This window comes from Topomyia yanbarensis, unplaced genomic scaffold, assembly GCF_030247195.1.
Source record: "Topomyia yanbarensis strain Yona2022 unplaced genomic scaffold, ASM3024719v1 HiC_scaffold_81, whole genome shotgun sequence".
NCBI classification, from domain to species: Eukaryota; Metazoa; Arthropoda; class Insecta; order Diptera; family Culicidae; genus Topomyia; species Topomyia yanbarensis.
Genome location: NW_026684058.1, coordinates 43,959 through 69,916, shown reverse-complemented (window position 1 = coordinate 69,916; position 25,958 = coordinate 43,959). Strand labels below are relative to the sequence as shown.

Here is a 25,958-nt window from a genome sequence, read left to right as displayed (position 1 = left end):
CCATTCAACCGTCTCCAGAGTGTTGAAGCGGTTCCAGGAGCGGTTGACGTTAGACCACGGAAAAGGAGCTGGAAGAAAACCGGGACCGGAGAACAAAAAGACGGAGGGAAAGGTGAAGCGGATGATTAAAGCAAATCCCAACGTCATACGCCGGGATTTGGTTAAAAAGATCGGCATGTCGCAGAGCTACGTCCAGAATGCAAAACAGAGAGCTGGACTACACACATACAAGGTACAGAACTTCCCAAACCGCAATAAGCGGCAACAATCGACGGCTAAAACTCGGGCACGGAAACTCTACGAGAAGATGCTGACAAAAAATGGCTACTGTGTGATGGACGACGAAACGTATATAAAAGCCGATTTTAAGCAAATTCCGAGGTTGGAGTTTTTCACCGGCAATATCAAGTTCTATGTGGACGACAAATTTAAGAAGAAGAAAATGTCGAAGTTCGCCTCCAAATATCTCATTTGGCAGGTCATCTGCTCTTCCGGACTGAGGAGTGAGCCTTTCGTGACAAAGGGCACAGTAAATGGCGAGATCTACAAATCTGAGTGCCTCGAGAAGCGCCTTTTGCCGTTCTTGCAGCAGCACGACGAAGCTCCGCTATTTTAGCCAGATTTGGCATCATGCCACTGTTCTAAAAGTGCCCTGGATTGGTATGAGGCCAATTCTGTCCATTTTGTTCCAAAGGACATGAATCCGCCAAACTGTCCGGAGCTGCGCCCGGTGGAGCAGTATTGGGCAATGATGAAGCGGGAACTTCGGAAGAGCAAGAAGACAGTCAAAGACGAGAAGGACATGTTAAGAAAATGGAAAAAACTGAGAAACTGGTACCGGATGACACTGTAAAGACTTTGATGGAGGGCATCAAGCGAAAATGCGTTCAATTTTACACTCAAGGCTCCATCGATTAACTTTTCTTTTGATTTTTGAAGTAAATATATGTATAAAACTACCCTAAAATTTTGGTTTGATTTTAAACATTATAAGAAAATTGGCATGACATTAGCGGTGTCGCAATAATTTCGTCTTCGCCCTTTACTTGTAGTCTTGCAACATGATACATTCTATTAGCGTGGCGGGAAATAACGGTAACATTCATTTCCAAAGGTAGCCGCGTCACTTATGAGGCGGCAAAGAGCTTCAAACCGTTAAGTCTGACCTTCTTCACTCTCAAATCAGTGGAACATTTAATCGACCACTACATTCGGGATGTTAGCTTAGGCGAGCACCCGCTGCATGCAATGTAACATGCACATTAGCGGGGGAAGTGTACTACCACCCTGTTACACAATGTTGTCTACAACATTGTAAAAGCTTTTTCGCAAAAGCAATCAAATTTAGAAGTTTTTCTTGATTTTGATAACGTGTCTTTCGAATCCATTTTGGAAGCAGCACGAGGTCATAGAGTACCTTCATATATCACGAACTGGACGCAATGCTTAGCAACCGACATCTGTGGTTATCGTTAAGACAAGTAGAGTTAAGGAAACTGTCTGCGAATGTCCTCAAGGCGGTGTGCTGTCATCAATTCTTGGGAACATTGTCGCCGATGGTTTGTTGAGGAAACAATGAACCTATGGCTTCACCGATTGATCGATAGTTAATGATCACTCGTATTTGCATTAACAAACTTTTTGATTTGTTACAACAAGCCTTATGTGATGTTGAGCAATGGTGTCTTCATATTGGACTATTATTTAATCCAAATAAACCACGCAACGAAGGATTACAACCGGAACTTGTCCGTTGCTGTTCTTTGACTCTGAAATTATTGTTGCAGATCAAGTTAAGTAGGTTGGGGTAATTCTTGACTCAAATCTTAATTGGACAGCTCACATCGATTTCATGATGAAGAATGCTTGCATGGCCTTCGGCAAATCTTAGGGACTCGAACCCAAGTACATTTCGGCAAATCTTAGGGACTTTCGGCAAATCTTAGGGACTCGAACATACCAGTGCCTTGTGTAGTGGCAGCAGGGAAAAGTCATGACAATTCAATCAATGTTTAACCATCTTCAGAAGTAGATGTTCCCTTCCAAGAATTTATTTCCCGAGATTCCCGATGCGTGTCTTCTCACTTTTTCAACTGGTTCGCAGATAAATGAGCGATACATATTTGAACTCGATAATATGCAGACATGTTTTGTGATTTTTTATATATTTATTTTTTTGTCTTCGGCATATACCATACAGATTACTCTTAAAACTATTGTTAAGGGGAGTAAGGGTTTCTGCGTGAAAAAAAAACACTTTTTTCGCGAATTTTACTTATTGAAAACTTATCTTAACGCAGGGGTCAGGAATTTTGAACATAGAATATGTATGCAAAGTTTGAAAGAAATCGGTTAAGTAGTTTTTAAATGGCATGTAATATTGCAAATCATGTATTTCTAGAGACGTTCTACAAAAAGCTTCACCACCGAGTCGTTTGTCGATATTTTTGCATAGAAAAATTTCAGCATGATATGGAAATGATACACTAACATTTCAAAAAGTTTTGATCCAATTCGCTTCACGCAAAGTTCTAAAAAAATCGTAAAAAAGAGTTTTTTATGCAGAAACGCTTACCCCCCTTAACAATAGTTTTAAGAGTAATCTGTATGCTATATACCGAAGACGAAAAAATAAATAAATAAGAAATCACAAAAAACGTCTGTATATTATCGAGTTCAAAGATGTATCGCTCATTGATCTGCGAACCAGTTGCGCAGATGATCGCACGGTAGTTGCAGCGATCCAACTTGTCACCCTTTTTGTAGATTGGGAAAACGACACCCTCCATCCACTCCTCCGGAAGAGTCTCCTCCTTACAAATTTTGGCGATTACCTAGTGCAGCGCTCTAGCCAGTGTTTCACCACCGTATTTTAATAACTAGCTGGGTAGTTGATCTACACCAGCTACTTTGTTGTTTCTTCCTTGACTTCTTGGAGATTAGAGGCCGGCAGTCTATCGTCTTCTGCGCGTGCTTCAAGATCCGTTGTCATACCGCCATCGTCCTCTGCTGCTTCATCGTTGAGGTGTTCGTCATAGTACTGCTTCCACCTCTCAATAACCTCACACTCGTTCGTAAGACACGGAAGTTCTCGTAGAACTTCCGTGTGTCATTTACGCGGAACAGGTGTTCCATCGCTTCGCGATCTGGTTCCTCCTGTTGGCCTTATTTCTCCGGAAGACCGAGGTTTGCCTGTTCCATGCTTGTTTGTATCGCTCCACATTCTGTCTAGTTCCGTTCTACAGCATCCTCGCCTGTGCTGCATTCCTCTTCTTTATTAATTGCTTACATTCGTCTTCGAACCAGTCGTTTCCTCGATTCGGAATCGCTGTACCTAGTGCCGCTATAGCAGTACTTCCTATAACGGAACGGATCTCCCTCAAGTCATCTTGAAGAGTTCTTATCGAAATAATATTTGGCTTATTTAAATGTATTATTACTACTTTGAATGACGAATTTTGCGCCAACTTGAACAAATATTGGCAGCATACTCTCAGATTTTAATGAAACTTTCTGTACATGAGAACTTTGTCACAAAAAGCAACTTTGCAAACTTTGTTTTTCCAATAATGATCCAGACTGTCTTTTGAAAAGGGCCAAACTTTTTTTACCAGTTTTTTCAAATGGCTATAGTAAATGACAAATTCTACAAAAAATGTAGTAGGAGTGATTTTCACAAAATTAGTCAAATTTTTGAATAAAAATATTGAAAAAATTCTTCGTTGACTCCTACACTGAAAAAAATCGATTGTAAAAATTTAAAGTCGATTTACAAAAAAAACATTTTTGATTTGAATGCAAGGTAGGTAATTATGTTCTCTACCAACCGTCAAAAATTCAAGTGTGGCATTTTCAAAGAAAAAAAGTAATTTGAAAAAAAAATTTCAGTGTATTTTATCGAAAACTAAACCAATGAAATTCATAATCATCTCAGAATCCATTTTCCCAGCTGCTAGTTGCCTGATACATGCAAAAAGTATCAGTAACAAATTTGGTATATCTTCATAACAAACTTGAATGAAGATTGGAAGACTCAAAGACTGGAAGACTAAAAGACTGGAAGACTTGAAGACTGCAATGCATTTGTTCCTCTCAAAACTGATAAATTTTATGAAACAATTGACAAACTTTTCTAAAATTCATTTTATATCTGATGGAGCAGCAGCACAATACAAAAATAAGAAAAACATTGCAAGCTTGTGTAGATTCCAGTCAAAGTATGATTTAAGCGCAGCATCCCATGGAAAAGGACCCTATGATGCTATTGGTAGCACTCTCAAGCGAATGGCAAAAAGGGCCAGTCTTGCTCGCGACTATGGGAATACCATAACAAGTCCCCGAGAGTTATATAACTGGGCAGTTGAACAAACTGATAAAAAAATCACAAAATTAATCTTCTGCTACATATTCACTGAACAGTACAACAAAATGTCAGAAGAACTCTAAGAGCTGTATAATAACGCCAAAACAATATCTGGAACTCAAAAATTTGGGCCAAATTTTACAGTTTTGTTCCTATTTCTGGGGGCAAAGTAGAGACGAAAAGGTATTCTAATTCAGAAGATGAACCAAAAATATTTTCCTTGTATAGAAATAATACAAAATAGCATGCATGAAGACAAATGTAATATATAAAAATAAATTTAAAAAATTACGTAAAATTCAATACATAATGTTGTGGTGATTATTTCTTTCTTTGATTTTTCCTCAGCACTAAACAAGAAAATAAAAAAGTAATAATGGAATACATAGTGCTTTCGCATAGGCCTGCTAAGCCAAGACAAGTTTCGGCTTCACTTGTGTCTCATTGGCATAAACAGAACTTCTGCTCGAACGAGACATCACGTTTGATCAGTCGTTTGATTGAAACACATAGTGTGTTTTAGTTTTAAGGGATTTGCGTCAAGCCGGCGCTAATCTATTCCGACAATACGTTAGTGTCGGTTTCTGAAGAGGCGAAGCCGAAACGCAACATAGTATGAAATAATGGAATATTTGTTAACAACAAAGAGTTTATCTCTTTTCAATGGAATTATTGATTAAGGGGTTACATACTTTTTAGATATAAAAATGTCAAGAAAGTTTGAATTTACGTAAAGGAATAAAGCAATGATTTTATTACATCAAACTTATTATATTTTGGTAGTAAATTTTTCAGTAAAATAAACAAGCATAAGTTTATAAATTGATGATAAATTGATAATTGGCGGAGTTATGGCTTTTTCCCCGAGACCAATAGATCATCTAAAATCCCAAAACTCAAAAAATTTCATTAGTATGTGAGTATTCCTCGTATCTTAACGATTAGTTGAATTAATAATAATTTTTTCCTGCATTCGAGAACGTTTTTAGTAAAAAATCGCTGTTTTAATCTCTAAAAATTGCATTAAAAAATCGGTAATCGTAAAAGTACGAGAAAAATTAATTACGATCAATTGAAAAAAAAATTAAGAAAATTGATTGAGTAGTTCTTCGGCAATCGTGATCACGGAAAAACCATTTTTTGTAAAACGACATTTCCAGATAATTGAGATTAAAAATTCAAATTACCACAGCTAATTTTCATTTATTTCTTATCTTATCTAATCTTCTTATTAGGGGCCGTTCATAAACCACGTAGACTCATAAGGGGGACGGGGGGGGGGGGGGGGGGGGTCTGGCAAAAGTCTACGTTTGTCTACGAGGGGGGAGGAGGGGTCTTTGAAAAAGTCTACGTAGACTTTTATTTTTTGTTATTCTCGTATTACTAATTATAAATGGGATTTAAAGAGAGTTGTATTCAAAATATCGGTCTATTCAGTATTTATGCAGACACTTCAAAGCTAGTACACTATTGAGGTAACTACTCGTTAAGCGACCACTCAACCCAGAACCCACGATTTTTTTTGGACAACCTCACACAGTGTTGTTTCTTGCGTATATTTCGATATAGTTTTGATCTAGGAATAATACAAAATGACAGTTCCAAAGACGATCGCCCAAAATTCCTCTCGACGGAAGATTTTGACTGTGAAATCATCTAAGACATCACTAGTTAGCAGACATGCATGGACCATTAAATGTATGAACCATAAAAACGTAAAAAATGGTCAAAGTTAAGCATTGTAACAGCAAAACACCCGATTTTTAACAATAAGTGGATTAATTTTATTTTTTATTTATTGATTTCGGTGGTTAAAGCAGTAGTGTAGTTAAACTTCTACAACAAAGTGTTTACTCGAGTTAATCAGTTTCTCTTGCAATAATTTACACTGATTTCAAAATCTTTAAACACCCGTTAAATTTTACGTCTATATATTGAAATTTGTTCACGAAAAGTGAAATTTGTGTGCATGTTTGGTTTATTATTTTAGTCTAGATGATAGTACACATCGACAGTATTATTTCGTAAATGTTTCTTATAATTTAACAATTTTGAATGCACCAGTAAGGCTCAAAAAGTGTTTAGCAATTCTGCATTGTTCGCACACTTCGGCCAAAATTTAAGCTAGTTATAGCAATATATCTTTTTACATATATTTGAGTGACTAACCTTGAAAAGAAGTATTCCGAACGTTGAACGAAAGAAGTAGGTACACAAACGTTGGAAAGCACCTTGAATTTGGTACTAATTGATTTGATCAATCATAGACAAAAAAACCAATGTGAAACACCTTTAAAAAGCTTGAAATAAATCTGAACGCTAATTTTTAATTGAACATTATAATGTACTTCTTGCTAATTACACATTTCCCGCGAATAAAAAAAAATTAAAAGTCTACGTAGACTTTTGATGGAGGGGGGGGGGGGGGGGGTTGGTAAAGGTCTACTAAGGTCTACTAGGGGGGAGCGGGGGTTAAAAATTCTCAAATTTCGGTCTACGTGGTTTATGAACGGTCCCTTAATAACTTATATCTATGCTTAAAATCATACACTGAAGAAGCTTCGTTGATGGGGTTACAAAGAACACGACGGTAGACGAAGCGCTGTAACTTTCGATCTATTTCTCGGATCTTTATAAAAATTTGGGAAAACATTTTCAAGGAGTTGTACTTTCAGATAAAGTAATAAAAAAAAATTCGATTTCATGAAAAATGAAAAAGTAGTTAACCCCTTAATAAAAAATATGCCTACTTGCTAAATTAGACAATATCTTCTCACAAACTGAGTTTTATTGGATTCTGAGATGATTATGACTTTCATTGGTTTAGTTTTCGATAAAAATATCCTGAAGAAAAAAAATCAGTTTGGACAAGGAAAAGTTTTTTTCAAATAACGTTTTGCCTTTCTCAATAGAAAGGTATTGCAATTGCTCTGAAAACCGACTTTTTAACGGAGGCCCGGAGGGCCGAGTGACATATACCATTCGATTCAGTTCGTCGAGTTCGGCAAATGTCTGTGTGTGTATGTATGTGTGTATGTATGTATGTGTGTGTGTATGTGACCAAAAATGTCACTCATTTTTCTCAGAGATGGCTGAACCGATTTTGACAAACTTAGTCTCAAATGAAAGGTGCAACGTTCCCATAGGCTGCTATTGAATTTCTAATGGATCCGACTTCCGGTTCCGGAATTACAGGGTGATAAGTACGAACACGCAGAAAATGTCGATTTTAATAAATTCTGCAATGAATGTATAAAGGTGAAAAATTTTCCAAAATATGACCACAACTGCTTCGATTTGTAGTATTAGGTCACTAACATCCATTCAAAGTCTATTTGGCCACATTGGCCACCATCCTCGGTTCCGGAAGCCCCGGCGGAAGTATCTAAATTCAGAATAACAGTCACATCGGTTTCTCGGAGATGGCTAAACCGATTCGACTAAACTTGGCCTCAAATGAAAGGTATTGCGTCCCCGTAAATGGCTATTTAATTTCATCCCGATCCGACTTCCGGTTCCGGAGTTACAGGTTGTGGCGTGCGATCACATAGCAAATTGTGATTCAAACCGATACTCCGATGAAAGCAAAAACGGTAAAAATTTCGCTAAAATGTCTCTCAAACAACTTAAATTTGCTGTTCTAGGTCACCGACGGCCAACCAAACTTTCGTTGACTACATTGACCACCATAGACGGTTCCGGAAGTGCCCGGGAAAAGCGGCCATCTTTCAAAATTTACGAACTCACATCAGTTTCCCTGAAATGGTTGGGCCGATTTTCACAAACTTAGTTCCAAATGATAGCTATAATATCCCCACAGATGTCTATAAAATTTCGTACGGATCGCTTATATGGGTCCGGAAATATAGACTAAATCGTCCGGTCACATATGAAATTCCCATATAAGCCAGAACTCAATTTTTTTTTTCAAAGGGGGGACCACATGAAATTTCAGAAATCGAATTCGTATTTTTGATGCCATACATCTTTAAAATGCATGAAACGTCGAGATTTTATGTTATCTCGAAAAAAAATTTTTTTATAAAAATCGACTTTTTGGGACTTTGCCGATTTCGCACCTTTTTTCAGTTCAATATTACCGTGGCTGTTTTTTTTTTTTCAAAATTTTAGAACTCGAACTCTTTTAATGAATATAAACAACGCACACATTCTCGTGATTCATGATTGAGAAAGGCACAATTGCACCGCTAGGTGGATTAAAATAGGTTTTTTTTCCTTAAAAGTACCCAACTTGAATTGTTTACGGTAGGTAGGAAACATAATTATCTATCTTGAAACAAAATTTCATCCAAATCAAAAGAGGAGTTATTTTGTAAATCGACTTTAAATTTTTAAAATCGATTTTTTTCAGTGTAGAAGTCAATGAAGAATTTTTATCAATATTTTTATTCGAAAATTTGACTAATTTTGTGAAAAAACAACTCCTACAACATTTTTTGAAGGATGTGAAAAAGTATGGCTTTTTTCAAAAGACAGTCTAGATCATTTTTGGAAAAACAAAATATGCAAAGTGACTTTTTGAGAGTTCTCATGTACAGAAAATTTTATTACAATCTGAGAGGGTGCTGCCAACTCTGAATACGATTTAGCGTGAAATTCGTCAATAATAAATAGGCGACAAAAGGTAATCCACAAATGACAAGCAATTACTTTTGAAGTATTTAAAATAGATATTTGATGTCTTCAGCAAAGTTATTCGCAAAAGTAAGAGCTACAAATTTGCTGAAGGCATGATCTAAATACAATCCCTTCCAAGAAAATTTATAAAAATATCTCACTCGTAGGGGGATTAATCAGCAAAAAACACAATACCAAATAAAAGGCATATTTATATCCATTAAATTCTCCGAAGATACTATTGACCTAAAATTAGCCATTTTGGCGGTAGTAATAGATTGCATGTTTTTGGGCTTATTTATAGTTATGGGAAAATGATAAAAATCTCTCGTCCGTATATATCTTTTGATATTAGTCCGATTTTAACAATACAATCTATAGCTCTTTCGAAAGGTATTTGTATAAGCTGTCGAAAACTATATAAAGTGTTTATCTATGGCATCAATTTTAGCAGTAAATGCCATTTTTACACATTCAAAAATTCATATCTTGGAAACTAAACTTCACTAAACTTTCATTTAAAGATGATTTGGATAAGATCGATTCAGCCATTGCTGAAAAACATGAATGAGAGTTAGTCCGTTACATACACATACAGATGTTGTCCCAAATCGTCGAGCTGAGTCGATTGCTATATAAGGCTCGGCCCTCCGTGTCTCGGAAAAAATCTTGAAAATTTGAGTGAATTCTATACACTTCTTTTATAAGAAATGTAAAATAATTAGCCCCTTTAAGCTAAAGCAAATGTACTTTATCAAAAACACGAATTTAATAAATAAAAATAATAAGAGAATACCATCTGAAAATACAAATCACACCTTGAAATTCTGAAAAATCATCTAAGACCTTTACATTTCACATCATAGGAAAATTTACCCTGATCGTGTTATTTCTAATTTTTTCGCGAATTAAGCTTAAATTAATAAAATAACACAAAAAACTTTGACTCGATTATCCGGGGTGAGATTTTTTTTATGAAATTCCCGGATAAACGAGTCCGACCTGTATTGTAAAAGAAATACCAAAAGGTATGTACTTGCACTCTCCGGCAAAAAAAATTAAGAGCGATATTTTTCACCGAAAATACCTTATTACCACCCTCCCCCCCCCATGTAATTTATCCTTTTATGTGTTAACATCAAAATAGTTCGTAACTTCGCCGCTAGGGCGGCGTTTTGCCCAACCTTTTGATAAGTCATGAAAAATAGCTGGAGTCTTCGGCAAAATTTTAGACAAAGTAATCCTGAGCATCCCTTCTTAATTTTGAGGCAAACATTCAATTGCATCCGCTACGATATTGACTGTGGATTTTACTTCATTTCGTCAAATCTAAAACGAAACGAAACAATACTCTCTAAAAAGTTAGAAACCCCCATTGCTCACTGTTGCATAGTTGTCGCCTGTTCGATAGGATTCCCTATCTACATGAGTCTGACTTGCGATTATAGGCAGCTCAATAATGATAATCAAACTGCTTCGGTAATACTACACGAGTATCGATCCAACAATGTTATATCCGATGCTTCCACCACGAGGAAATAAATTCACTTCCCTTCGTAGGTTAATTAAGATAAGAACTAGTCGCGGTGAGGTGTCTACTTGCAACTGGATTACGTGGTCTGCTACGAGGCCTAATGCCCAACCATGCGAGTTGTAGTTAAAGGGAACTCTCGGGCTAAGGGAAACCAATGTTATGGAATATTGTTCAGTGTCCTCGTTGGTTCATTGAGCTCATAATCAAAAAATAGATTTTGACCAAAAATCTCATTATTATCATAGAAATAAAAATGTTATCGAAATGCCGCTAAGTGTTGCCAAGTCAATCAACACTGCAGGCTACCCTGGCAGCGGAATAGCTCGAAAATTTTGGTGCGTTCCAAACCAAACCCGAATGCGCTTCAGCAAAGTCCAAACTGTTGTAACGAAACTACTGTAACGGATTAATATCCGTTTTCGCCTCATCAAATCCAGATAATCGGGTTTGCGACGTGCTCCGTAGGTGTACTGTACCTACCGGTGTGACAGCTGACGGTATCGAAAATGCGACGAACCACCTGTGTCTGTGTCGCAATGTGAAACGGGCCTAGCAGAGTGAATGGAAAAACATTTTTTATCTGATTACTTTATAATCGCAGGGAGGAAATTCGCCGATCCGTCGTCGGTAGAATCACTCTGTTCCCGTTTTTCGACAGCCAGCTGTACCTATCTATGGGCCGAATCGTGCTAGGGCCGCACGAACCAACCCGGACAGCACAATTCGATGATGTCAGCTTCCTTTTTCGATTAGCATCGCTCCACATGTTATATAGATTGGAAGTTGCCGTTTAGCGTACATAATGGCTGGCTGTATTCAGAACAGAGACCGTTCGACGGTTGAAAGTGAACAACGCATCTAGATAGGTACTACACCGAAAAAGCTATTAAGCTACGTCTAACGAGGCTTGATTAACGCCATAGCGAATGGACATTTGGCGTCGTCACTCAAAGCACATTAAATTTTTCACCATGCTGCGTTTTTTCGCTGCATTTGGTGGTTGTGCACCGGTGTTCGGAAGCATCAATGTTGTTGCATTGAATTACTTCATTCTACTAAATTACTGAAATACAACAAATAAAAAATCAGGGCTCAACCGGGATTTGAACCCGGGACCTCTCGCACCCAAAGCGAGAATCATACCCCTAGACCATTGAGCCGCTTATCGAAACGGAATCAATTCGCGTACAAAAATCGACTGCGCCGAAACCAGCATCGCGCCAGCGTTTCAGTGGAGGCAGCAGGCTGAAGCAGAAAAGGCACATCAAGCAACGACTAAAAGTGAAAGTTGAATTTGAGACAGCCACCGTACGGGCGAATTGTTGTGCTGGGATAGATATATTGCCTTACCGGTGGAGGGGACGTTTTCGATTGAATCACGGCATAGTTATTTTCAATTTTAAGGTGTTGAGTCCATTTTCACCAAGTCGTTACCTTACATGATTGAACCTGTGAGTAATGGGTCAAAAGAATGATCCGTGACTGATGCAGCGTTAATTTGAAAAATTCGAAAGTCGTCCTGACTACATTAACTTGTTTGCTACAGAAAGCAATGTTTTGGACATGACGAATTTTTGAAATTTAAGATTTCGCTTCATCAAAAATGGAAGTGGGAAATACTCCCACTACAGGAGCGAAGGTAATATAATAATATTCGCGCAATTTTACGAGACAGTAATTGAACGAAATGGTTCGGCACCGATTCTATTTCGTTGAAAATAGTTAAATCACCCTGCCTTCACGTCGATGCCATGGCTAGTTGAAGAAATTGTCGATAAAGCAGCTGCTAGCGTTTTAAGATTTAGGTTGATTGTTAATAGGTAACAAAGACAATTCGTAATATACTTTGTTGAGCTCAGTCAACGAGAAGCGATTGCGGATAGATCTCTGAGAGTGACCTTTGGTGAAAAATCAGGTATGGGATGAATCATGTTCGAGTTGATTTGATATCCATTTATCATTGGTTCAAATTTAATGATTTATGCATTCTTAAATTTTAAAACGTTTCTTTCTCGAAACCATAATATTCAAATCGGTAACCGAAATTTCTCAAAGACCAATGAACCGAGTGCCGTGTAGTTCTATGGGATATAAATATCTATTTGTAGTAGATTTTTTTTCGTTGCTTACTTTTTGTAGGCAAAATATTAGCAAATTTATGGTCAAAAATAGCTCCGCCATTTTATCAAATCGATATTTTTGAAATAGAGTATTCCATCCAAAACATTATGATAGGTATCAAAATTAATACCTTTTTCGTTTTTTTAAATAAACTGATTTCTTTAGAAACACCCTGAAAGGGCTCCGTTGCTTAATCCAGGAAAAATGTGATTGCTCTGAATAACATCGAAATTATTGGTTAAAGTAGTAGTTGGTAGTTCTATAGCAGTGTAATAATTGCACTTGTAGCGTGATATTAAACTTCAATTGTTACTTGAGCTGACTTCTTAAGGGGAGCGTCTGGTGTAGTGACGAATTATTTTTATCCGCTTAACTGTGCCTCTAGAATAGTCTCACGCAATTTCGATTGCCACGATGAACTTCTTTTGTTTTAAACAGCCATGCATTCCTCGCGTGTATTTACTATAACAAACGTAGATTTCAATCAATCTGTAACAATTTTCGAAAAACTGACAGCGATAAAAACAGTGTATACAATAGACTCTAAACTACTTCTACCCAAAGTTTCAAGAGAAAATACCCAATGGATTATCTTCTACAGCGTTTATTAAGTGATGTAATTTGATGTAAGACTCCCTTTAATGGCGTTTTTCTCGAAACCGCGTTTTTTCAAATTGTCGAACACGATAACTCAAAAACGAATCAACGAATCGACTTGATTTTTTATAAGAATGCAGAATGTGTGTAGCCTGTCGATGAACCACAGAAAACTGAATAAAAACTTTTTTCTAATTATTATTTTGAAGAAAAGTGAACGAATTTAACAGTAAAATATGAGATTCGGTTTTCATGAAGCCGTTTTCCGAAACTCGATATTTTTCCATTTTTTTGGTTCATCGAGTAACTTCAAATCCAAGCTTTACAAATCTTATTGAATTTCCTGTTAGACAATTTTTTCAAGAGTTATAGTGTTCGCCGCGGTGCTTCTCGGTGTGGAAATGTTTGGACGTCTACTCTTGGGACGCTCGCATGTGTGGCTCTGTGTGACTGAAAATATTTTTTGTGCACAATGAATGTATAAATAAATCTTAAAATTATACAAATACCCAATTTTGCCTTGCCTTTAAAATCGTAAAACTAAATAACTTTCAGTTTGAGCACTTTACATCAGACGCCCCCCTTGAAGTAACAAATTGTCTTCTGAATTTTTTTAACAATACACCGCAGTAGCTTTTACAGCAAGCAATTTGATGATAACTAACCCCCCCCCCCCCCACAAGAGTAATTTAATAAGTAGTATAGCCATGCGAAGTAGAAACCTGCACAATTTTCAAACGGCATTCGGCCAAAAGGGCATTCGGCCGAACGGTATTCGGCCAATCGACCAATCAACCAATTCGCCCAATCGGACCACTCGGTCAAACGGCCTATTCAGCCAAACGTACCATTCGGCCTAACGGCCCATTCGGCCTAACGGCCCATTCGGCCTAACGGCCCATTCGGCCTAACAGCCCATTCGGTTAAACGCCTCACTCGACCAAACGGCCCATTCAGCAAAACTGCTCATTAGTCCAAACGGTTCATTCGGCCAAACAGCCCTTTCGTCCAAACGGCCCATTCGATCAAACGACCCATTTGTCCAAATGGCCCATTCGACCAAACGGCTCATTCGGCCAAACTGCTCATTCAGCCAAACGGCCCATTCGGCCAAACGGTCTATCCGGTCAAACGGCCTATTCAGCCAAAAGGCCCATTCGATCAAACGGCCCATTCGATCAAACGGCCCATTCGATCGAACGGCCCTTTCGATCAAACGGCCCATTCGATCAAACGGCCCATTCGATCGAACGGCCCTTTCGATCAAACGGTCCATTCGGTCAAACGGCCCATTCAATCAAGCGACCCATTCAAACAAACGGCCCATTCGATCGAACGGCCCATTCGGTCTAACGGCTCATTCGGTCAAACGGCTCATTCGGTCAAACGGCTCATTCGGTCAAACGGCTCATTCGGTCAAACGGCTCATTCGGTCAAACGGCTCATTCGGTCAAACGGCTCATTCGGTCAAACGGCTCATTCGGTCAAACGGCTCATTCGGTCAAACGGCTCATTCGGTCAAACGGCTCATTCGGTCAAACGGCTCATTCGGTCAAACGGCTCATTCGGTCAAACGGCTCATTCGGTCAAACGGCTCATTCGGTCAAACGGCTCATTCGGTCAAACGGCTCATTCGGTCAAACGGCTCATTCGGTCAAACGGCTCATTCGGTCAAACGGCTCATTCGGTCAAACGGCTCATTCGGTCAAACGGCTCATTCGGTCAAACGGCTCATTCGGTCAAACGGCTCATTCGGTCAAACGGCTCATTCGGTCAAACGGCTCATTCGGTCAAACGGCTCATTCGGTCAAACGGCTCATTCGGTCAAACGGCTCATTCGGTCAAACGGCTCATTCGGTCAAACGGCTCATTCGGTCAAACGGCTCATTCGGTCAAACGCCCCATTCGGTCAAACGCCCCATTCGGTCAAGCGCCCCATTCGGTCAAACGCCCCATTCGGTCAAACGCCCCATTCGGTCAAACGCCCCATTCGGTCAAACGCCCCATTCGGTCAAACGCCCCATTCGGTCAAACGCCCCATTCGGTCAAACGCCCCATTCGGTCAAACGCCCCATTCGGTCAAACGCCCCATTCGGTCAAACGCCCCATTCGGTCAAACGCCCCATTCGGTCAAACGCCCCATTCGGTCAAACGCCCCATTCGGTCAAACGCCCCATTCGGTCAAACGCCCCATTCGGTCAAACGCCCCATTCGGTCAAACGCCCCATTCGGTCATGCGCCCCATTCGGTCAAACGCCCCATTCGGTCAAACGCCCCATTCGGTCAAACGCCCCATTCGGTCAAACGCCCCATTCGGTCAAACGCCCCATTCGGTCAAACGCCCCATTCGGTCAAACTCCCCATTCGGTCAAACGCCCCATTCGGTCAAATGGCCCATTCGGTCAAACGGCCTGTTGGGTCAAACAGCGCATTCAGTCAAACGGTTCATCCGGTCTAGCGGCTCATTCGGTCAAACGACTCATTCGATCAAACGCCTCATTCGGTCAAACGGCTAATTCGGTCAAGCAGCTCATTCGGCCAAACGGCTCATTCGGTCAAACGGCTCATTCGGTCAAACGGCTCATTCGGTCAAACGGCTCATTCGGTCAAAGGGCCCATTCGGTTAAACGACCCAATCGACTAAACAGCTTGTTCGGGCAAACGGCCCATTTGTCCAAATGGCTCATCTGGCCAACCGACCCATTCAGCCAAACGGCGCATTCGGCCATATGACTTATTCGACCAACTGGCCCTTTCGACGAGTGACAGTCGGCCAAACAGCATTTGGGTAAATGGCTTTCGGCCAAATGGCTTTCGGTCAAATGACCGGACACCGTCATTTTTGCGGCCTGTTTTCGATTTCCTTCCGAGCCAGTCTTACTGTCCGCCGACAAATATTTTCCGAACGCTTTGATTATGATTTGATTTTTCCACGTTCAAGAATAGCGCCAACTTGGCGTGCGAATAGTTCAGGTTTTTGGGATGCGCGAGGAGAATCTTGATCAACTACAACTTCGATACTATTTTCACAACTGAAGAGCAAATGTCAGAACAATAGGATACTGCACTAATATGTCTTCAATGAGTACTATGCCGGTTTTTTTTAAAACACTATGCAAAAAGTAGGGGGACTCTAAGACTAGCTAAGACAGTAAGCATAATTCAGACTTCCTCCATTTCTCAGAAAATCACCACTTTTGTGCTAAATGAACGTACGGGGTTATTCGGACCCCCTATTCCATCATCCACCGTTCAGCGGCTTGCGGCTACGCACAAGATTGCACATGCCACAGCAAAGAATATACACCATGTGTCAATTGACAGCTGTGACTATCCAGACCAATTTTTTTTTGAGACATTTTTTTTTTGCTTCATAAGGAGTTTCTCCAATAAAGATTTCGTAGGTAGAGTGAGGTCAAGTAGGTCAGTTTTCTTTGGCGAGCTCGTATTTTTGCACTGATTTTGACAAACAAGCACTCGTTGGAAAGGTTATACATCTGGCAACGTTCTAGCAATAATGGTTTTATGCCTGACTAAATATTTTTCAAGCTAAATCCAATAAGGTAAGGTTACTATTTCGATGTTTTTAAAATCTGGGGGTACGAGGTTGAATTAAACAATGTACACGCCTAGAAAATCACCGGATTAACTTTTATTTGAGGATTGAGGGTAACTACCGCAACCGCGACGAACCTTATATAACTGAAGAAATACAATTGCGTATCCGAATCTTCGGTTCTCCATACAAGGAGTTAAAACTCAAGCATATGTTATTTTTTGCATCTCAGTGTGCTAAAGAGCTGCAGACTTTATCAGTAGGGATCATTATTCTGTCGGGAGCGTAAAATCCAAACTGTTTGTTTTGTATTGGGATTATATTGTGTTTTTATTTCGTTTATTTGACACGGCTCATAGCGATAGTTTAACGGAGCCGTGGATCTTTCATGTGTTTACAATGTGTAAAAAGAAAAATAAAACCAAATATTATTGATTATAATTATCCGTTGGATCTCGTGCGCGCAACTTTTTATTGCGGGAGGAGACCTCCTTTCGCGGCTCATCTACTGCCGCATGGGTATCATTTAATTTTCTGCTGTCCTTCACATCAAGGTTATCAGCGTTAAAAGTGTCTTGGCGCTCACGATCAGATGTTCTTTCCTGCTTCTTGCACTTACGGGTGATCAATGTAAATCCGTCATCATTGTTATCATCTTCTTCACCGATGTTGCTTACAGTGGTTTTCGGGGTGCTGGATGCTGCTTTTGCAGTTGTCAATAAGGGTTCAGTCCACCAATTTGGCAACCGTTTGTGGTTCAGGTATTGATATTGAAAACTCTTTTTTGGGTTGGTTTGCCGTGGATGCGTTGACAATCGGTAGATATGCATTCTCCTCTGTGTCCTTCGCGTAAGGTTGTCCGTGGTGAGCTGTCTGATTACAATACTTGCACGTAGAAGTTTGCCCCTCATAGGTGCATAACGTAGTTTGGTTAATACTAGCTTCGAGGGTTTTGAGTTTAATAGTCAACTGAGGAGGGATAGGTCTTTCGATCCGCATCCTCACCAAAAGAACACCGTTAGGTGTACCCCGGAAGAAATTTCTCCACGTATCGGGTGTAATGGATTCTACTTCTCCGTATTGCGACATATATTCTGCAATTAGATCTGGAGGGGTACGTGGTGACATGTCATGTAGCTTCACATCTACATAGTCTTTTTCTATATACACGGGAATCTTAATGCCAACTTTATAACTTTCACCCACGTGCTTCAAGTTGTTCTGCAAAACGAAACGTTCGGCTTGGGCTAACGTGTTGAATGATATGAGTATTACATTGCGAAGATGCATCTTCACCTTCAGAAGGTATTCCACTTCACGAAAACTCAATCGTATAGAACAGAATTTAAAGTCAACGGCTGCTGTGTTGAATCGGAGCGGAGTTTTTTCGTCGACTTCACTCATAATGGTAAGAATAAATTAAAAGTTTCCTTTGTTCTCTAAACACTGCAGACTAGATCGAGAGGTTGCTAGTTGTTGTTCACTTCAGTGATACCATAAGTACAGATTTATCTAGAAAGGTACAGATTCAGATTTTTAAAACATTTTTGGTACAGATTCTGTTCGGTACAGATTAAAGATTTTTGTAAAGAAGAACAGATTGGTACAGATTCTTTTACATGACAGCAAAGTAAAATAATTTACCCTGCGATGCATCCCAGTAAACAGCAGGTAAACGTTGAGTTAGGCAGCAGTGATGGCAAGAATGTGAAGTGTAACTGGTACTGATTGAGCTTGAACTGAAGCTGACAATAGAATGCGATATGCGAGAAACCTGCTTCCAGCAAATCAAAGGGATGTCTAAGTGAAAGCCGAGCAAATCTTCTCAGAGTGCATACGTTTACTCTGACATTTGAATTCCTGCAAGCAGGTTTCTCACATCCTATTGATACTACAAGCCCCATCTCAGCTTCTCGCCGCCCCTCTGTTGGCCACCTTTGGTTGCAAACAAAGTGGCAGCGAGAATTTGAGCTGGAGCTGATATTGACATTACCCAGTCAAACTCATCCGGAATTCTAAGTGGTTTCTTGCGAAATTCCAGCTCAAATAAAACAACCGAGTCAGAATGTCTAGTTTGATATCCCCGAATGAAAAATATGTATAAGAAAAATGTTTTTTTTTAAACAAACTTGTTATTGGTTGGGTACAGAATCCGGTACAGATTTTTCTATAGCAGAGTACAGATAGGAAAGAATTTTTCAACTCCTGGTACCGATTTAATTGTGGCAACACTAGTTCACTTGGTTCGATTGTACGTCTGACTTTGGCAGAAGTAGAAAGTAGACTGATTATATTGTGTTGTCATTCCCCATTTCCTTACTTCAACCTTCCTTACCTTTCCTACCAGGAAAATGATGAGAAGACATGGCAAAGCACAAATCTCCGAATAAGATAAGAAACATACTAATCGAGCAAATATATTATGATTCCTGATTCCTATATCTCTGTATCACTTTTTACTTCGTTTATTTGATATGGTTCGTTGCGTTAGCCCTACTGGGTCGTGTATCTTTTCTATATCCTCAATACATAAACAAGGGTAAAGTAGTTGACACTGAACTGTATGCACGTGTTTTCTTATGTTATGTAATGATCTTATTTCTCGAAAGGGATCTTTTTGCAGAATCGCCAGCTGTTGTTTAAAAGCTACCACTTTCTATCGTAATTAAGCCTGGTTGTCAGGTGCATTTATGAGGTATCATAAGCAATAATAACAAAAACTACAAGGGTCAGCCCTATGGGGTTGCACGAGCTGTAGACGTAGGAATATACTACTTAATGTAAAATTTTTGTTTTCTTAGTACATTTAAAGTAATAATAAATCAAATATATTTCTTACGTATAGTTAAGCACAACCAATCAACATCGAATGTTACATATTGAACGAAACCTCCTTGGTTATGAAGTCATTTCATTTGTAGCAGGTGATCGAATCTTATTCAACTTAATCTGTATAGCACACGATCAACTTTTAAAAATTGTAAAAACTTTTCGATTGTGTATGTGGTAAAAAACGGACTGGTGAAGAAAAATCAAATTTTAGACAATATAATATTATATTGTACCAAGTTTTCTAGTTATATTTTGCCATTATTGTAACTTTTCTAAAGTGCGCATACAAATGTAGCGAATGCAGTGGTCTTAATCATATATCGAAACTATAAATATACAAGAATCGAAAACAATTTTACAGATTTCTATCATGCTGGTTACACATACAACCGCTAACAAATTAGCTATACCTATCTGCACATTCGCCTTAAACATTGAACCCAAGCGAACAAAGAAAAATGAGTTAACGCTGAAGATGATGGGTAGAGCGAAAGAGGCAACTAGTACCACGACACTATGTTAACCGTGTTTGCAAATGGAGCTCCAATGTACAAGTGATTTTGTGTACGAATAATTGTGTTCGAGATTGTGCATAAAAGTGTGCTGGAAACGAGCACAACATAAAAGAAAGCATAGTATTTGAACGGACAAGCTCAATCGTGTGTTGGACGGAACTGGGTAGCGTACCTCCACAGCCAGTGTAACGGACTTCTAACTCAGCTACACTGACTGTAAAAACACGCAGCGCAGCTTGTCCGACCAAATCCGTTCTTTAAATAGTCGATGATGACGTCATTCATAGAAGCGTAGTGCGCTAGGTACACAAATCTGTCGTGCCGGACTTGGGAAGCGCTATCTTCTGTGTGTAAATGCGCGATATTATATGTAGGTTGTACAACATTTAAATTTTTGATGCCATGATATCAAAAACTTTTGGGTTTATCTATTGAAATCTATTCTTAGAAGTATTTTGGGGCGTTATGCGAAAAAAATTCGAAAACTTATGGTGAGATGGCTGAATTATATGCGTTTAAAATAGGATCACTTTTCGGTACATACCATTTTTGTAGAATTTGCAAAGTACACTCCCACATCGAAAACAAATACGTAGTCCTACGTCAAAAGAACAATGAAAAAATTGGACAATAAACAAATTGAATTAAAATTCTAATACGCCAATAAATTCAATCAATGTTGCAAATATTCTTCGCCGAACTAGTTCATTCGTTCATCATCGATGCGATATTCGTCGTGTCATTCACCCATGCCTCGAATAACGCTGCGCCGTTCGTCACACGAAAGCACAGAATCATCGAAAATGAATAATACAAACAAACAAAAAATCCGAATCTGATGACTGCTGTTCGCTGCTTGTTCGCATCGTTGTTTGTTGAATTTAGCCATTCATGCAATGTTCATCTTCACGCATCATTCGGATCGGCACACGAATGGCTTAGGTGATAATCGTCACTAGCCATTCTTCGCTAAGGATTCTTCGTTCTTCATTCCTCCTGCATTGCGACCAAGAAAAACAAATTTCTTGTTCATTGGTGGAAGGGTCAGAGCTTCATGACTGAAGTGGTGCAGAAATGCTTGCTATGTTCGGAATAGGATGACTTTTGCTATAAACAACAATTAGTATTACATAATGATTATTTGCTGATGTTTTTTTTATCAGATTTGAAACGGGAAGCTGCGTAAGCAAAGCAAAACAAATCAATTACATATGTAAATCTGGGGATGTCTCGCGGGCGAAAACCGAATCAACACAATTATGAATCTACATAGTAGACTATTGGTACTTCAAATAACTTTTTTTCTAATTATGAAATCAACACTGGGTGATAGTTTCCTTGAATCTACGTTTAATGATTTTCTTAGGACCATTTGGCACAAATAGCAACCGTAAGACGAAATACTCTTATATAATATAATTTCTATATCTATAGAAGTATTATCAAGCCACAAGTTTTTGACAAATCGATGCATTCCGATTTCAACCAAACTTAGCAAATATTAAACTTTTTGCCAAAACTGAACTGGTTAGTCTTATACCCTAGTATCAATTGAGGTTTTATCGTACTTTTATAGCCACTCATAACATTTAAATTGCACTTGTAGCGTGCTATAAAACTTCAATTGTTGCTGGTAAACATAAGTTTTTGTACCATGAAAGACTATTCTTTAGCTTAAATAGCAGCTAATATGGTTTTAATTTCAGCAAAATTTAGCATGTTTTCAATAAAGTTGTACAACAAAGCATTACAGAAAAAAAATGCTGAATATGTATATCTTACTTGACATGACATCAAGAAATAAAATTTGGATATATTCTATTAAGGGGCTACACCACTGTAGAGCACGCCAAATATGTCATGAAAATGGACACAAAATTAATTAAAAAAGCTAAGCAATAAAAAAAATCCTACGTGCGTCGCTGGAGAAATCAATTTTGAATATACTGTGAAAATTTCCAAGCGTTCAAAAATCATTTGTTCGAGTTACATTTGCGGCTTCGAGAAAAACACGGTTAAAGTTGTTAGCACACGAGATATACATAAGAGGCATTGCGGTAGAATGGAAAATCTGAATATTTATGTATTGTTTGCGTCTTCCATGTTTTGGGACATGATTTTTAACATTCTAAAGCCATTTTTGACTAATAAATTGAAAATCGACTTTTTTTTTATTCTACAGTGCTGTGACACTTTAAAACCGTTTTTAGATAAATTTAGTAATTATTATTTAACATAAATGTAATCTCTGGACATATTAAAAATATTTTAGAGCGCATGAGATGTTTAAGGACACCAACCACTAAACTATTTTCATTTGAAAGTTATAAGAACTTCGTCATCTTCGAATAAAGTGCCTGAAAGTGAAACCTGTTTTTTCCATAAAGAATATACGACTTTTTAGAAAAAAAATGGCCTGAAAATGCCAAAACAATTTTTTTATATGTTGCAATATTCATTCAAAATCCTATATAAAAAGTGTTCATAATTTTTTCACGGAACAAACTAGAGTCTAGGGAATCAATATGTCAAAACATATCAATCCTCTAGGCCAGATTTTTAAAGGCAAAATTTTTCTTCGAAAACTTCAAAATTTCTTTTGTGGAGAATATGAGAAATGGACGTTAAAAATATCAATATTTTCCAATATCGCTCAAGTGTTCTACAAGTCATGACATACTATGAAGTTGAACGGAAATAAGCTTTGCTTGCCATAATCAGTGCTACTGGAATATTAAACAGAAATATTTTTAATGAAAAAGTGTTCATAACAGTTTCATAAATAAATTCAAAATGTCTAGCGTGAAAATGCGTTCCGCGATATGCTTTTTTTTTTTAAACGACTTATTTTGATCAGAAATGTGTTGATTATCTTGAAGCTTGCGTTACTAAATTTGATCAAGATGTTTATTTTAAGTGGGCGAAATTTAAATGTAAAATTGATTGGAACTTGGTACTTCTAGCATATTTCGAAAATGTACGAAAATTTAATTGCTCTGACGATAGAGTAGGGGAACATGGGGAGACTTGACTAAGTGTAAGATTCTACATTTGGCTATAACGTATTCTCTTTGGTTTTTAATTTTTTTAAAATATTTTTATGCTTGTTTCGATCCCTTAAGGTAATTATAAATGTTTGAAATGGAAAATACTTTCATCATAGAAAATATTTTGCTCGGGGCCGCCGTACACTAATTACGTAAGGCTTTTTTAGAACTATTCAACCTCGCCCTCCCCCCAGATGAGAGTTCGTATGATTTTGGTGAACTCCCTCTCCCCCTACATAAGATTTTATCTTACTTTGTGTAATTTTAAATCATATTGTTAATTCATTAAATTATTCGATAGCGAACACGATACTTATTGAATTATTAAAAGAGAACTCAGGACAAAATTTAACTACACACCAAAAAATTATAAATTTTATCATTGACGTAATTGCAAACGTGACACAATTTAACAAACCGTAATTCACGAAATGACTAAATATTAAACATCACCGTGTTCCATTTAATTTTACATGAAACATATTTTCCATGCGCAATGACATAAAATTACACTTACTGTCATACAGAACAAACGCCATATGTGGAGTAAAATTACATGATTTACGAAATTCAATGTCATGTAAAATTAAAATCAAACGTAAAACTAAGTCATTTTTGATGCTCGTATATGTCAGGATCAGGAGACGTAAATTTATACGATTTTTTCTAAGTGTGTGTATAATCATCTGTAGAAATTTCATTTGCATCCTAATCTCGCCCAGTAGAAATTTCAGAATAAATTTTAAGAGATATTTAGAAACTCCGATTTGTTCCACATAATTTGCTTCGCTATATTCCACTTCCTTTGAATCTATTTTTTTGTGATGTAGAACTCAAAAGAATTTATAACCTCTTCTGGTGTGAATTTGTTCGGAGTTTCAACTATAACGCTTATCGTACGCATAGTTCCGACATAGCTATCTTCGAATTTTCTTGAAGTAAAATACAGTTCACACTCTGGAACTATACAGCCAACAAGTTCTTTGACAATCACATGACAGAAAATTTTTCATATACCTTGCAGGTTTGAAGCGAAAGTTTGAAAAGAAGGATGTTGGTCTAACAACACGAATGGTCTCAACACTTCTTAACTCGTAAAGCAGATTGTGACTCCAGTTCCCGATCAGAACAATGTACCACCAAGAGTCAAGAAATTTCTGTAACTGCTCCAAAACCATCGACAATTAAGCCGCCCCTTACGTTGGCAACAATAAATTCCATAACTAATTTAACAATCATATTTTGTCGCTGCAAAACACTTCAATTTGAGGTCTGCGTTTCCATGACCATGATGTACAGTATGTGCTCATTTTGTTTGATATATAAAATGTTCATGGCACAAATAAGAAATAGTTTCTTTTCTTATGAGAAGAATATTTTTCTTATCGATTTCATTTTTCATGCATGTTTTATGATATTACTTAAGAAAGGACAAACCTTCCCTCCCCCAGGTGAGAATTGGTAAGATATTTTGAAACACCCACTCCCCCCATATGTCCTTACGTAATTAGAGTATGACCCTTAATGAATAAATTTGCGTTAAATGATGTATTTTTTATCAAACTGTGGTACCTACTGTTAATGTTAACCACGTCACAAAAAATCTCACCTTAAACATCAATCTAACTTTATAGCACTAGTTAACAAAATTAGCAGTCATGGTTGAATTCGTGAGATGTGCACATGCAATGTAATCATTATAGCTAATCCCTAGAAGGGAATGCATTAAAAAATCGAAATTCAACAATTTTATATTTTTTGTTGGTATCTAAGGATCTCGACAATATGGAGTAAAATAATTACAGCACGTTTTTTATGCCAAGTCTTTCCCGATGGGGGAACAAGAAGTAATATTTGTATTGTCCATATTACACCCACAACACACTGTTCATTCTACAGCTAATTTATTTTTAAACAACCGTGCTGATTAAGCGAATTCGTCGTGATACTAGCAAAACATGCGCAATAGGTTAAATTATTGTGATATAACACCATGAGCAGATTAAAATCAAAACTTCATCCAAAAGAATTTTGTTTTGCTTATGCCGAGTTTTATCACCAAACATGGGTTCAATCTCCTTTGAATACTTGACACACAAGGCTTCTATTAAGATTGTACTATATTTAACAAATATTGCCTTGATTCGGCTGTTAATTTAACCCATAGTTTTGTACTGAAGAACCAGTAGCGCATTGGCTTGTTCCGAAAAGTACAACGCATCAGAATAAAAATATATTTCTTCGCGAGCCATCATTCTGCGAAGATAAAATTGAAGTCATCTTCGCCAATAGTTGTAAGCGATCATCGCTATGGTGAGGAATGGTTTGCTGATTCGTTTATTCGTCATTCGCTTCATAGCTTCCTCGTGCAGTTCATTCGGTCGTTCGATGAGTGGCAAGGCAAGAGCGTATGGATAAGGCATTCGGGTAAACACGGATTGGCAGTCGGATTCATTCGTGGATGAATATCAACAGCAAGTTGAATATAACAGCGAAGAACGATGTTGGACGAATGCAGGTGATTCATATTCACCGTGCTTCGTCGCGATGAAGATTCTGAAGCAACATTGAATTCAATCTACACAATAGCTAACAGACTTTATAAATAATCCCCTGTACGTCTGATACCTGTTAATCTGCTATAATGGCTACTATGAATAATAGTAGCAATTATACCCGTTTAAGAGAAATCGCCCAAACACGCGATTGTTTACAAAATTAATATCAACTAATATTGAAATTTTTCGGCCATTTA

The 25,958-nt window shown here is 38.0% G+C and overlaps 1 protein-coding gene and 1 non-coding gene across 3 annotated transcripts in view; both read right to left on the bottom strand.

The window, feature by feature from the left end:
* LOC131696162 (uncharacterized) overlaps positions 1-25,958 on the bottom strand; it is a 72,646-nt gene that overhangs the window by 29,164 nt on the left and 17,524 nt on the right. The gene's annotated exons all lie outside the window — the stretch shown is intronic.
* Positions 11,624-11,695, bottom strand: Trnap-ugg (transfer RNA proline (anticodon UGG)). Its single transcript has one exon. It is a non-coding gene; the product is annotated as a tRNA-Pro (tRNA).